General features: G+C 41.0%; 1 protein-coding gene across 3 annotated transcripts in view; it reads left to right on the top strand.

The window, feature by feature from the left end:
* The window catches only part of gnaz (guanine nucleotide binding protein (G protein), alpha z polypeptide), a 53,659-nt gene that overhangs the window by 4,439 nt on the left and 33,484 nt on the right, over positions 1-15,736 (top strand). The window contains exon 1 of one of the 3 annotated variants that reach the window (XM_026173991.2): positions 12,251-12,545. The exons of the other annotated variants lie outside the window; for them this stretch is intronic. The gene's annotated coding sequence lies outside the window, so the exon portion shown is untranslated. Of the gene's footprint in view, positions 1-12,250; positions 12,546-15,736 lie in introns of those variants that run through there. 3 annotated transcript variants of the gene reach the window in all.

The following is a 15,736-nucleotide window of genomic DNA, read 5'->3' on the forward strand; positions in this document are numbered from 1 at the left end:
TCAGTTACATTAATTTATTATAAAAGTATCATGCACAGCACACCCTTTTATGCAGTTACTTTGCAAATTACTTTTTCCCAAGCCACAACAACAAAAACCATTTTCTTTAAAAAAAATAACACCTTTAAGGTCAACTTAAAAGAAAGGCAGACGTGAAAAGTAAAAGTGAGGTCAGAGGTCAAATATGACATGATATTTGGATCCAAACTATGATGGTATATTAAAAAAAATCCCCATTCACCCATATCGTTTGTTAAAAGTTGCCAAAACAAACAAACAAAGACAGCAGAGTTTGAAGGATAGTTTTAAAGAAATGTGACCTTATTTGACCTGGAAGAAGAGGTCAGAGGTCCAAAGTAATCTTTTATTTAAAATTGCCATACATCATGCCCTGTATTCCTATATGTTGTTAATACAAACAGTGGCAGTTTTAAATAGATCTATATTAGCATTACTATGCCATTCAGATCAATTTATTAACCTTGAATGAGAGGTCAAAGGTCAATGTAACAGTTGGTCAATGTGACAGTTGGTTTGAAATCTTTATACAGTGCTCTGTATATGTTGACAGTGTGTACCACATCTGTAAGAATCATAGTTAAGCTAGGTTATAAGGCTTTTTGTCAATTTTTGACCAATAAATTTTTATGTTAACTTTGAAGACCTTGGTGGATGTTGGTGGATGTAAGCCCAATTTTAACCCCACTCTACACCCCTACAAAGTTTTATCAGAATTAATTCAAAACGTTTTGAACTATCATGTTTTAGACAGAAAAACACGCATGCAATCTTTTTTGTGGAGGCAATACTACTACTACTACTACTACTACTAATACTACTACTACTACTAATAATAAGGAATGTTTAAAAAAAAAAATCAAACACTATGATAATGGGCTTAAACCCTGGTACTGTAACAACGAGGTGCGCCGGAGTGTTTTGACTTCAGGACCCAGATGCAGATGCAGAGAGAGAGGCGTTGTCAGCTAAATAAAGCTAGACAAAGCATGAAACTTAAAACAAAGAGGACTGTGAACACCGTGTAACTAAAAGACTATGAAACTCAGTGAAAAAACTATGAGGAAACCATGAACACTGAGTGACTATGAAACATAGTGAAGACAAAAAAACAACAACCTATGACTATGGATTTTTTGAGGCTGAGCTTTTATACATGATGAATTGCTCTCTTCAGTTGGGTGTCTTCCCTGCTGCCTTTAAAACGGCGGTGGTGAGGCCCCTTCTGAAGAAGAGCAATTTGGATTGTAATGATTTTAATAACTACAGACCTGTATCCAACTTACCATTTTTAAGTAAAGTCTTAGAAAAACTTGTTTTTACTCAGATTACTGATTTTCTCAATGATAGACAGATCCTGGAGATATTCCAGTCCAGATTTAGGGTGAACCACAGCACAGAGACTGCTCTCCTAAAGGTTTTAAATGATCTTAGATGTAACTGGGACGCCCAAAAGCTCTCAGTCCTGGTGCTACTGGATCTAAGCGCAGCCTTTGATACAGTAGACCACGCTATTCTTTTAAACAGACTGAAACACATGGTGGGCCTCTCTGGTGCTGTACATAACTGGTTCACTTCCTATCTCTCTGACAGATCTTTTATGGTGAGTATGGATACATGCTCCTCTAAGATCCATAGAATGACATGTGGTGTGCCTCAAGGGTCGGTTTTAGGCCCTGTACTTTTTAATTTGTATATGCTCCCTCTCGGCAGTGTCATCAGGAGGCATGGAGTGAACTTCCACAGTTACGCTGATGACACGCAGCTGTACATCTCCGTGTCTCCTGATGACACCAGACCAATGGATGCCCTTTTTAACTGTATCTTGGATATAAGATCTTGGATGGCAGAAAACTTTTTACAGCTTAACCAGGACAAAACTGAAGTTTTAATTGTCGGTCCTGAGGCTCAGAGAGAGAAACTCTTGTCTAAATTAGAGGCATTTTCACTATGTCCTTCGCTACAAGTGAAAAACCTGGGTGTTATTTTTGACTCTGAGCTTGGTTTTATCCCACATATTAAACATGTAACTAAAATTGGATTTTATCATCTAAAAAATATAGCCAGAGTCCGCCCTATTCTCTCTCGGGCCAACACGGAGATGCTGATGCATGCTTTTATTACCAGTAGCATTGATTACTGTAATGCCCTGCTCTCTGGTCTTCCTAAGAAGAATATTTCAACTTTACAACTCTTGCAAAACTCGGCAGCTCGTGTGCTGACGAAGACCAGAGGGCGGGCCCACATTACACCGGTTTTAGAATCGCTGCACTGGCTCCCCGTGTGTTTCAGGATCGATTTTAAAGTTCTTTTATTGGTTTTTAAATGTCTTAATGGTCTTGGGCCTTCTTATCTCTCAGATCTGCTTTTACCATACGAACCCTCGCAGACCCTGAGGTCCTCTGGTACTGGCCTTTTGATTGTCCCTAAAGTCAGGACACATACTCACGGAGAGGCAGCTTTTCAGTGGTATGGTCCTCGTCTGTGGAACAGCCTGCCGGAGGAGCTCAGGGCCGCAGAGAACGTACATGTTTTTAAGAACAGGCTCAAGACCCACCTTTTTAATTTAGCTTTTACTTAGCTTTTATTTATTTTTTATGCTTATTTATTCTATCCTGTTATTCTATTATTAATTTAGGATTTACCTAATATTTTTTGATTTTATTCTTATTCATTTTTTAATCTTCTTACTCTATTTATATTTATATTTATATTGTATCCTGTTCTTATTTATTTTATCATTTTACCCTGTATATATCGTATTGCGTCATATCTCCAGTGTTTCCTCGGAGGGCGCTCTCTGCACCGGGGCTGTTATTGACCGTGGCTGCTGGGTCTCTGGGGTCCTCTCAGCCTGGTTGGGGGGCTCCTTGGCCTCCCTCCTGCTGTGTGCCCAGCCCGGAGGCTGCGGTCTGTGACCGGCTCCCGGTGCAGACGGCTCTCTGTTATAATATTTCCTCACTTGGCTCATGCGAGCCCAGCCCAATTTTTACTCTTTAAGTGTGCGCGTGTGTGTATGTGTGTGTGGGTGGGGGTGGGGGGATATATGTGTATTGAGAGTGTGGGGAGTGAGTTGGAGGGTGGGGTGGGCTGCTTTTAACTATGTAAAGCACATTTTTTCTGTATGAAAAGTGCTTTATAAATAAAGATTGATTGATTGATTGATTGATTGATTGATTGATTGATTGATTGATTGATTGATTGATTGATTGATTGATTGATTGATTGAGAGCTAACAGACGACGCAATGCTGAACACAGGAAGATTGAGGACTTAAATACACACATGAGGTGATCAGGGGAAGTGGAGACACACGGGGACACAGCTGACTAGAATCAAACATAATGGCAACACGGGAGAGAAAAAGTAACCACAGGAACCCAGAACACACGATTTACTTCAAAATAAAACAAGAAAGTAGACATGGCAACACTAAGCTCACAGACCTAAAACACAACACAAGGAAACAATAAATAATGGCTGCCTTTAACCTAAACTAAATAGGAATAACACACGATCACAACGCTAACATGAGAAGAATACAAAAATAAACTCAGAGCGCTGGGTCAGAGGCCCAGTCTGTGACAGGTACATTGTCAGTTACATGGCTGTAACCAGAGGTGGGACCAAGTCATTGTTTTGCAAGTCTCAAGTAAGTCTCAAGTCTTTATCCTCAAGTCTCAAGTCAAGTCTCAAGTAATGTCAGGCAAGTCAGAGTCGAGTCTCAAGTCACTGGTGTAAAAGTCCGAGTCAAGTCACAAGTCTGAAATTTTGAATTTCAAGTCCTTTCGAGTCTTTAAAAAAAAAAAAACGAAAAAAGAATGTTGCAGTTATGCTAAATGTAAATATTAGACCATGTAATTTTAAAATCTGTGTTTTTCTCAACACATGACAAAATAGTGAACTTAGAAAATATACACAAATTGTGAAATTGCACCTCTTTAAAATGCAGCTCAATTAAACTTAGCTCCAAGAATAATTTTCACCGACAGTTCTGAGATAAGCTGCATGTTATTCTTGGATGCGGTTGTAGGACTGGCTTTAAAATCGCATGACAAAAATATCATATACATTAAAAAAAACTGCATCACCAACGTAGCCTGGAAAACATTTGCTAGTTAGATGAAGTCAGCTATCTCATCTTAGCATATTTATATGCATATTTATAATCATACGGTTCTTGGAGTGAGTGCATACACTCATGAAGTTTAGTAACTTCAGGTCACTGCAACAAGCCCAGGTACAGTTTACCGACGGATGGGTACAGGACCTTGAAATGCACCGTGTAGAACGAAAGACCATCGTACGTATCATAAGTTTACCAGTCTCACAAATTGTCGTCATAAATACACATTCATTAACCGTTTATTAATAGGACCTTTGAGCTCAACGGTAATTAATTAGTAGTGGAAATAATTTCTGGTAGCGTTACAGAAATGTAGCAGTGACAACAATATTGTATGCTGTAATCGTACTGGGCAATTAGTGATACAAAAAACCTGTTTTATCCTGTGAATAAAAGTATATGTTTTTGTCAATGTACCATAATAACAGAAGCGAAACGCAATATTGTGTCAGGACAATTTACTATTTATGCACAATAAACAAAGGAGCATAGCGCGACAATTTCTGTTCAGCGTCAGACTTGCTTGTAACCTATATCACCAATTACGTTAAGAAAAATGACGTATTAACTACTAAAAAATACTGACCTTCGTGTAAATGCTTGGAGCAGACTAACCTGTGAGCTGGAGTGTTCTGGGACGTTATATTTGATCTTTGAATGGCTGCAATCCAGACCATCCGTCGCGTCTTTGTTACTTCGGAAACATGGCTTGAACAATTTCTCTTCAACGACGTAATCCGATAACAACCGATCTCTTTACCCGTCGGCTTCCCGTGGCTGTCATGCGACCGGCTATTGCAGTTAATAATACAACAGCTTCTTGACTTGACATTTTTGTGTTTCTTTTTATCGCTGTGTGACTGATTTTAATTGAAAGCCTGCGTGCGCTACTACCGCTTGCCACGAGTTCCCAGAATCCTTTGCGGTTCTACCCGTGAATGACGTCACATTTTCAATCTCTATATAATATGCATGTTAAATTTTATATTTTGGGTAAAATATCAAGTCTTTTCAAGTAAACCGGTTCAAGTCCAATTCAAGTCCCAAGTCATTGGTGTAAAAGTCCAAGTCAAGTCACAAGTCTTAGAACATTTTTTCAAGTCAAGTCTAAAGTCATAAAATTAATGACTCGAGTCTGACTCGAGTCCAAGTCATGTGACTCGAGTCCACACCTCTGGCTGTAACACAGTTGGCAGGTTATTCATTTTAGACCCATGTGCTTACATCAAATAATGCTCTTAATGCTCTTAATTAACTGATGTTTAAATAAACTTTCTCTACGATTTTGTAAAAATAATATCTAGAGCAAAGACACATGAACATGTTGATCATACAATTGAAAAGCAAACATCTCTATGTGCGGACAGTAATAGAGAGAAATATTGAACATACTGTATTTTAAAGTCCATCCAATGGAGGAACTGAAACCATTTAGTGTTGATTATATCTCTTTGGGGCAAACTGTTGATTTATATAGCGTCAAATCACAACAACAGTCGCCTCAAGGCACTTTATATTTACGGTAGATCGTACAATAATAGATTCAGAGAAAACCCAACAATCATATGACCCCCTATGAGCAAGCACTCCCCACTTCCTTTCAGTGGGAAGGAAAAACTTCCTTTTAACAGGAAGAAACCTCCGGCAGAACCAGGCTCAGGGAGGGGCAGCCATCTACTGCGACTGGTTGGGGTGAGATTACACCTCAAGATGATTCCCAAGATATTAGCTAAAAACGTAGAAGTGGTCTCAATCAGTTGCGTTCCCTCAGGGCAGGCAAGCCATGTGCTTGTGAAATCTATTTGTTTTCTGACAGGAGATTAGCGTGCAAGACAAGTTGTCACTACTCTGAGATCAGTTATGAGCTGCACTGTGGGAACACTAAGCACAGCTCCTAACCACCTCAGCCAACAAGTGTGACTTAAGAACTTGTTTAGCACATTAGTAATGAAAGCTTCTGGTCCTGCATGCAGTAACATCCAAGAATAAATCACAAAAATATGAAAACCATTAAATGTTTTTTGAAACAAACATATTTCTTGAACAAAGAAAAGCTCATTAAAGGATGTGTGTCTTAGCTCAAAGATACAGAGCCAAAAGTAACAGATGAATAAGTGATAAAATATCTAAAAGAAAAAAACCTACTGAAAAAAGTGCTACTCCAAGACATAATCCTGTTATCTTTGACGTTTCTTAGCCTTTAAAAAACATTTTAAAAAGCTGCCAAGCAGTAATGAAAATTTTTGTCCACACGGTGACAGGTGGACATGAACATATGGATCTATGAGCTGATTATGCAGTCTAACATTTGATTGTGGGATTACAATTGACTAATGTCAGTGGTTACATGGCCTGAACTGATATCCCTGCGTTGGTGTTGTCTGAGCAGTCAGTTAGCATTAGCCAAGAAGTTAGCAGACGAACGCGACCTAAATTTAGCTAACGGCAAATCTAACTGGATAATATGTTTATTATATTGTATAAATTAATAAAGGAAAAACACAAAAAAGTGCTTACTGTTTGTTCTAAAAGACAGGTTAATTTATAAAAAAGTCATTTTTCTTTCTCCGCCCCCCTCCACACATTATAAAGCTATGACGTCACAACAGTGTGATTGAGTAGCTGCAATTTTGATCCTGGACCAACATTATTCCAATAACGAAGGAAGAACACCAACAGGGGAATGGCAGATACATTGGGCATATGTAGAAATGCACCATAGCCCAGTGGTGTGCATACACGATGAAGCACTTCAATGTTTACATAAAAAGTTTGTCCCCGTAGCTCCAGACAGAAGGTCACAGGTTCAATCCCTGGTTCTTTCAATCCACATGTCAAAGTGTCTATAGGCAAATGTCCATCAGTGCATCCACTGGTGCATGAGCGCGTTTGGCCTTGCAGAATTATCCCAAAAGTAAACAGAAAGCACATGCAGAATGTTTAATTAAAAAAATGAATACTATGTAGGAATCTTAAGTTAATCTTTTCTAAACAACGGGTAGAATGAGGATAAAATGGGGAGATCTTTTGGGTGAAACAGATGGTTGAAGTGGTGTTTGAAAGTCATTAAAATACCAGTTTCTCCCTAAAATAATTTTATTTGGTCAGAAGCTTAAGAATAACAGCACTTAATCAAACACCACAAGAAAAATCTTCCAGATATAATGAAATGTGAAAATATGAAACAAGAAGTGCAAATTATGCCTACAAATGACATAAAAATGGGAATTATGTATTTGGTAAAAGCTAACTTTGTTAAAAGAAATTATAAAGTACATAATTACAAATATTGAACCGTTTCCCGTAATTAGCACACATGAGCTCAGAGGTGACACATCTTGTCTAATGTGTGTTTTTATGTCTATAGATAAATATTGCAAAAAATGAAATGAGGACCTTGGGCAAGGTTTAAAAATAGTGGAAAAGTACCAAAATATAGCTGAACCAGAATTACTTATCAGCGACAATGGACTTTTTCACACAATAAATATGATGGATTACATTGTCATAATATGTCTTCACACAGAGAGAAACACACACTACAACAATGATAATAGGCTGCATGTGTATATTTTAATGTTTTTAATTGAAAACATTTGTACCTGATTGAGGTTGCAGGTGAAGTTGCATCTATGACAATGCTTTTGGATATATAATTATGTGGTGAAACAAAAAGAAGGAGAAGAAACTTTCAGCTGCTCCCTTATTCACCAGGGCTCACCACAGCTGGTACATCCAAACTGTTTCCTCTTAACTATATGTTATGTACATGCTTGGCCACTAGGTGTCAGCATTTACAGTAAAACCAAGCTAGATGCCACACCAGAGCGCAACACTTGGAAGATCATGTAAATGCAGGGCTTTCTATTTTTTCTCATTGTTTGTTATTTGCTGTTATTATCAGATAAAATTCAGTTTATATAGGCCATGTTTGCTGAAACTAAGTTTTTAAAGTCCAGTATTGCCAAAAGTGATGTTTTCAAAAGGAGAAAAGGAGGAAAAATTATTACAGCAGCAGGTAGTCACATATCACAGATCAGATGGTGCACATCTTGCGCTCACGCTGGCCCTGCTAAATGCTTCATTTCTCTGGCTGATTTAAAGCACCTGATTATACTTCTGAACTGATTAAACAGAGAGTCTGAGTACACTGTCAGTATTGTTGTACATCTGCAGAGAGCACAAACCTCCAGGTCATGTGGTTGTGAGAAAGGAAATCCTTTATGTACCCTGTCTGTTGGTTTTACAAGGCTGGCCTCTGTGATTCATTTTTTTTTTTTTATGTGATCACTATCTAGCAATGTACGATAACCTCTCCACTTAGAATATCTGCCCCTGTGCACAAAGTCTGAAGAGAATGAATGATTGAAAGGATGATGTCATTTTCATAACTTGTGTACCTCATGGGATTCATTCCGAATTACCAAATGAATATGGCATATGTGCCATGTTTGTTTTGGACTTTTTGTTGGTGCTCTGTACAACCATTTAAAGAAGCCTAAGCTTAAAAGGTTGTCCATTAGTCGTTTTATGATAAGGCTGAGGATAAGTATTACAATCCTCAGCCATAAATCACAACACAGGAACACCAGTGACACAGACTCTATGCTTGGTGTCAGAGACACTGCTCACAAAAGCGACTTTTACATCTCTGCTTTACACCCTGTACTGATCTCTGTTCCCACAGCAAGTTTAGTTCACACAGGAAAGAAAGTGTGTCATTACAGCTGGATGGTGACACGTCCGTATGTAAATGGTTGCTAAATTTATAGAAAGAGACAGCTTCTTTCACAGTCTCTCGAGACAGGATCTCTGCTGCCTCGCTTTCACCTTCCTCTCAGGCAGAGTCAGGGGTGAACGCCTGTTTGAAGTTCTCCCCCTGGGCTCCGGGGTTCTGTGGGATCTGGGTGCGCTTACACTGTTAGCACGCCTGATATGAGAGCCTGATCAAAGCTGGCTCATTCTGCCTGACCGATTTCCACAGGATTAAGGATTAGGGAGACAGGAAGCTGTGAGAGGCACAGAGACAATCTGGGAGAGACAAAAAGGAATATGGAGAGTGAAAGGGATGGAGGAATGCTGAAGTTTTATAAAACATAAAACCAATGATTGTACACAGTAATAATAAAGCAAACATAAAAATATAAAAGGATCTTTCTGCAAAACTTATTTTTAGGATTTAAAAGACATTATAGCAAGTTTAGCCTTACTGGACTTACCTAACTTCATCAAAGATTAAATGTGTCAGTTTGAACTATTTTTTAACCATTTTCTCTTAGCAGTATGATTCAGCTTCCTATATTTCAGGGTGGCAATTTTCTTCGTTTTTAACACTTTTTGACCATCACTCATCTGTTAAGTTCACTTATATTTTTATTTTGGGCCACTATTAGTGCTACATACTACTTTAAGTGAACTATTTCCTTTTAAGATGCTCTTTCTTTTTAAGATCTTGTACTCTGCAGTAGCCATGCACACACTAGCTGTTGCAGAAATATCTCCATGGGCATGTTAAATCTTACTTAAAGTGAAGCCCTTATGCTCCATAGCAGCTCCCTATTTTTTATTTGTTATTACTGTTAACTTTTGATGATTCACGGTTCAAAAATAAATCCTCATTTATTTTATAGTGGCTCTTCATTTGGTGTCTGAAACAAGCTGTTTGACCTGCTCTCCCCTAAAGGCCACCCTCCCGTGTGCCACATGTCAGCCATGTGCCCGAGACGACCATATAGAACAGCAGTCCCCAACCCCTGGGCTGCGGACCGGAGTCGTTTGGTACCGGGCCGCGAGAGTTGAAGCTCGGGTGTGAAATTGATGGTTTTCAGGTTTTTTATCGTTGTTTTTTAATCGTTAACTTGGTCTTTTCCCATGTGTTATGAATACATTTTCTTTTTTTTTGGTACTGGTTTTATTTTGTTGTTTTTATCCGCGACACCTTAAAGGCCGGTCTGTGAAAATATTGTTGGACATAAACCGGTCTGTGGCGCAAAAAAGGTTGGGGACCGCTGCTATAGAGTCTAGAGCAGTCTGAACTTTTTGGCTAATAGCCTTTTAACCTCTTTATTTTAAACCTTTTGCCATGTTTAGTATGACAGTCCACCACTGTGACGATATAAATGGAAAAGCAAAACACGCTCCCTTTAAGAAGAAAAAGAACGGTTTTGAGTCTAAAAGCAGCAAAAAGATGAAAGCAGTGATATTTTTTTATTCTTTTTTTTTTAATTAAGAAAATATAGGATGAAAGCCATTATCATTTAATTATATGAACATTACATCCAAACGATTATCTCCAGACCTAGTGTAGCCTGAACAGCAGTGTGTTAATCGTGAGGCTTGGTTGTTAACAGTTATGAAAAAACACAGTATGAGACTGTGTGCCGCCAAACACTGGTGCTCTTCAGTGCACAGCGGCTTGTACAACAAGGAGAGACCAAAATAAGATCAGCGAGGTGTTTACTTAAACGAGTCAAGATGTTATGTGAACCAGAGGGAAAAAATGGTGGCAACGGTGCATATCATTTGTGTGTGTGTGTGTGTGAGTGTGAACGTTTTTGTATTCATATACATCAAAACATGCCTGACGCAAATGTTTCCGTCACACCTGGAGCTTTATCTCCTCTTCTTCAACAGGTATGTCATCACTGGCTTGACATTTGAAGGTGAAATGTCAACAACAGCTACTAAGCCTAAGTGAAAACACTGACTGAGTATAAAGCCAAAACGTCTTATCTGAACAGGCAGGTTGTGTCTGTGCCGTCCTCTGTGCACCAGTGAAGCCTCAATGCAGTCTTGTCCTGTTGAATCGATGATACGGATAGGGGCTCCCCACTGTGGGCGCTTGTGGTTGTGTGTACCTGACTTAGAGTGTGCTATTATACCCATGTTTTTAGTTTCAGTCACTCATCTATCAGAAAACAGTTCCCTCTGCACAGAAACCGAGATTTGGAAGATTTCTGCTGTAACCTGACAGCTGCTAAAGAGGAAGGAGCAGGGTGTTTAAAGTAAATATTGGTAGACGTTGAATGGGGTAATAAGGATAAGGAGAGACGAGGGGGAAAGTGACAGAGAGAAAGAATGGGAGCAGCACAACACGTGCCTGCCGGCCTGGATTAAAAGGCCCAGATGAAAGGTTGGCGAGAGGCAAAGTTGTTCACCCGCACCAGATGTGCTCTTGCTCTGGCCTATAGCCGATTAATTATCTCATTGTTCATGACACCAGGGTTGGTGTCCAGGCAATTGCATTACACTACACACCCTGAGCAACCTGATCTGGGGGATTTCTTTCTTGTTGATCGGTCTGATTTGGGTGTGTGCGTGTCTGTGTGAATCTGTGCGTTAGTAATATAAGGGGAGTCTCTTCACACACTAGCGGCATTCGTAATGACAAAGCAATCACACTCCAGCGGTGCAATCGTTACGTCTCTAGGGGTAGACTTGCGTGTGTTCTCCGTGGCCGCAGTCTAGTCAAACACATTTGTTTTATTGTCGTTCTCAGAGATAAACGAAAAGAGGAAGAAACACAGGAAAAGAACAACCCATTCACACCCCGCATGACACGCTGCCTCATTTGCCCAAGCCTCTATCAGTTCTTTGTTATAGCCAATAGCATTAAAGGAAGTGGTCACACTGTCACAGAAACAGTTGGCACGGAAACAGCACATTACACCATCGTCCAATCCCCCTCCCATTCCTTTGTCGTCATTTCTCCCCTCCCTTCCTCTCTTCTTCTGTCCCGTTCCCTCCTCCACCTCCCTCTCTCCCTATCTTGTATGTTTTTTTTCAGTCATCAATGAAATCACAACCAATCCTGCTGCTGCACTGTCAACAAGGAGACAGCTCTTTAAGGGGCAGATCTACTTGCCATATATACTTATAATCTAACCTTCAGGATTGCTTAAATACCAATGTGTGTTTTTCTAGCATAAAGCAAGGATGCTGTGGCTCCCCCATCAAAGCCTGCTTTCTCTCTCTTTCTCTCTCTCGCTCTCTCTCTCTGTTACTCTCATGATTTAATCCTGACCATTTCCCCCTTCTCTCTCTATCCCTGCTGACTCCTCCCTCCATTTCTGCCCTGCGCTCCCTCTCGCTGCCTCTCCGTCTCTGACACACTCAAACACACGCATATACACACCCTCCACCCCCATCGCTGCAGTGTCTCAACTGCCTTGAAGCAAACAAGAGAGGATATAGAACACAGACGTTAATGAGAGCGAGAGAGAGAGAGAGAAAGAGGGCCGCGGGAAGAGAGAGATGTATATGTGAATGTTTCACCCTGTGAACATGAGGAAGGCATGAAGATGGAGCAGCAGGACTAAAGGTGGCTTGTACAGAGCCTTTCTCACCCTGCAAGGGCTTGTCTGCAGTATCCTTTGTAAATGGATGCTGGCTTGTGAACACGGTAAGCCTCGCCACTCTCACAACGCTTCCTATTTCGCTATTTTGGCTTGCTTTGAGACAGGAAGATGATATTTCACTGAAGCCGTTCTGCTGCTGAGGCAGACTGTATTTTCCCATAAAATGCACCAAAGCAAAGCAAGCAGCCTGTCCAGTCCCCTCCTCCACCCTGTTAGCTCTGTGCCAGCGGACGCTGCTATCTGTGCTTGCAATTTGACTCATCATCTCTCCAGAGCATCCTCAATTCTTATAGAATGCTTTTATCTGCGTGCAGATAAATTAATTTAATTACTGTATATAGGGCAAGTGGAGGATGGATTAAATGTGTGTGCGTGTGCGAGGCTGTATGTTTGTATGAATGTCTCTATGCTCTGTCCAGGCCATAAGGTGTAACAGAAAGAGGGGAAATGAGCGAAACCGCCATCACACACACACACACGATCAGGTGTTCGGTGCTTACAACTGGCTTTACGAGACACTGAATGTGAACGTGCAGTGTGGGAGTGGGAGGTGTACCATTCCTGTGGAGCTTGGTTCTGCAGACAGTGGGATAGGAAGGCAAAATGTGGCCCGACACTGGCATGGGAACATTGTAGGATTTGCCAGTGTGGAGCTTGCTGTCCCATGAGGTAAATTTACAGCAATTAATAATCTGGATGTTGAACAGGGATTTATTTGGTTTGTTTTCTGTCCAGCTGTCTGTGTCTGCCTCATGATTTTAAATCCTGACGGTGAGAAGAGGGAAAGAGGCAGAAAGCAGAGCATGTTCATTACTCAGCAGGCAAAGCAGGGCAATTTCTAACATTTTCTGTCTCAACATTTCACATTTCCAACAGAGCATTACTGTATTTTTATTTATTTATTTATTGTAAGTGGCAGTTGGAATTTTTTGTGTAGCATCAGGAGAGCATGTGTATTTGTGTATATTGTATGTGTGTTTGTGTTACATGCTCGAGAGAGAAAAAGAGAAAGCAAAGCAGGGAGGGGTTGAGGGGCCAGGGATTTAACGATAGGGAGGCAGATGTGGCAGAGGGGCGGAGGTTGATGCAGCATCGAGCAAGAGAGGGAAAGAAGGAAAGGCAAGATTTCGAACAGAATGGACGGATGAGTGGGACCAAAAGACTGTGTTAATGTCACGGTGGTAGAAAGCCAGCGCTCGTTCTGGGCGAAGACAAAGTGATGGATGTGTCTGTGATAGTTCCACCAGCAAAAGCAGCAGCGCCAGTGAGGCCCTGAGACATCTGTGAAGCAAGGCAAAGATGGTGGAAATTCCACCACGCCTTCTTTCTTCTTCTTTCTTGAGGACCAGTGATCTCAGGATGGCTCAGAAATGGTAGATTGATTAAAATAAGTGGAAGGAAATACTGTCGTACAGCATCTACAAATGCAGATAAACCCCTTAGGGGCAGCAGGAAATTCAATCTAGTGTTCCTACGAAACTAAATGCTTTGCATTTTCAGACAAGGCCAGACTTTTAGCACTTTTTCGATGAACGTTCTGTTTGTAAATCACATGCAATCTTCAAGTGGGATATGACTGAAATCAATGTAAAACAAAAGGTATTGATATTAGTCATTTTGCCCACATATGTTTGACTTCAAGGGATCTGACCTGTTGTTTAGAGCTTGTAACAAAAACCTGCAGATGCATCGTGATGCTATCTCAAGAGAAGATGCCTGTCTTGGGTGAAAGAAAGAAACTGTGGGCTGTAACATTGCAGCCTGAACCAGGATTTGGTGCAAAACAGTGAACGTTTTGCATTCTCCCTGCATTCTCCCTATATCTCGCATGTTTCAGCTCCAGTCAGCAACGTGCGCTGCTCTAAATACAGATTCATCTCATTTCATTTCAGCTGTGCAGTTTGTTTGTTTTTTCCACTTCTCCCTGCAACATGTTACAAATGTCAGAGGTCACCGATGACCTTGGCTTTAAAATGAGGGATGACAAGGTCCAGTGTGAAGTATAAAGGTTAATCACATGCTTACATAATGGGCCTTCAAGTTTCAGACACAAACACACACACACACACACACACACACACATGCACATGCGCGCGCACACTTAAAAATGTCACGATACCCTCATGCCGATCACTTGGACGTGAGGTCGGAGAAAACAAGTGTATATATATATATATATATACACATATATATATATATATATATATAAAAACACCCAGCACGCCCCTGTGGGCGGTTTATCCTTCAAGCTCGGGTCCTCTACCAGAGGCCTGGGAGCTTGAGGGTCCTGCGCAGTATCTTAGCTGTTCCCAGGACTGCGCTCTTCTGGACAGAGATCTCCGATGTTTTTCCCGGGATCTGCTGGAGCCACTCGCCTAGCTTGGGAGTCACCGCACCTAGTGCTCCGATTACCACGGGGACCACCGTTACCTTCACCCTCCACATCCTCTCGAGCTCTTCTCTGAGCCCTTGGTATTTCTCCAGCTTCTCGTGTTCCTTCTTCCTGATATTGCTGTCATTCGGAACCGCTACATCGATCACTACGGCCGTCTTCTTCTGTTTGTCTACCACCACTATGTCCGGTTGGTTAGCCACCACCATTTTGTGCGTCTGTATCTGGAAGTCCCACAGGATCTTAGCTCGGTCATTCTCCACCACCCTTGGGGGCATCTCCCATTTTGACCTATATATATATATATATATATAACGTGGCAGTGTGCGGTTACACTGCACTGCTTTTCATATTCAAATAAGAGCAATAGTGTAGCAAACCCTATGCTGAGTTGACCTCCTTCCACCTCTTTTGTTACTTGCTACATCCATTCCACTGGGTGACATAATGGCAGGGGACAGCAGGGACACAGTTGGTTTTAAAGTGACAGCGGCTGTTGAGGTAGTCACTCGCAACACCGAGCAGGCCAGCGTCACCGTCCGGTGCACTTTTAGCAATCTTTTTAACCTTGTAGGTGAGCACACCACCAGCTTGGACAATTAAACTCAGCTCTATTACAGTTAAGTACCAAGGGGGCCTGAGCGTAGCTCCCTCAGCAGCCTACTTAATAAAATGATTAATCTAAGGTGTCATTTATTTCCTGGAGGGGGACCAGCAGAATTATCACACAACTCTTACAGCGTTTGTCTTGGTAGTTGTGAGAGTGAACATGAAGCCCAATCTTTATGCAGGCACGGTTAAATAAACACTAAGGAAATGCGTGTCCCTAAGGTATGTGTGTGT

The sequence above is a fragment of the Astatotilapia calliptera genome, chromosome 7 (assembly GCF_964374335.1).
Source record: "Astatotilapia calliptera chromosome 7, fAstCal68.1, whole genome shotgun sequence".
In the NCBI taxonomy this organism is placed as follows: Eukaryota; Metazoa; Chordata; class Actinopteri; order Cichliformes; family Cichlidae; genus Astatotilapia; species Astatotilapia calliptera.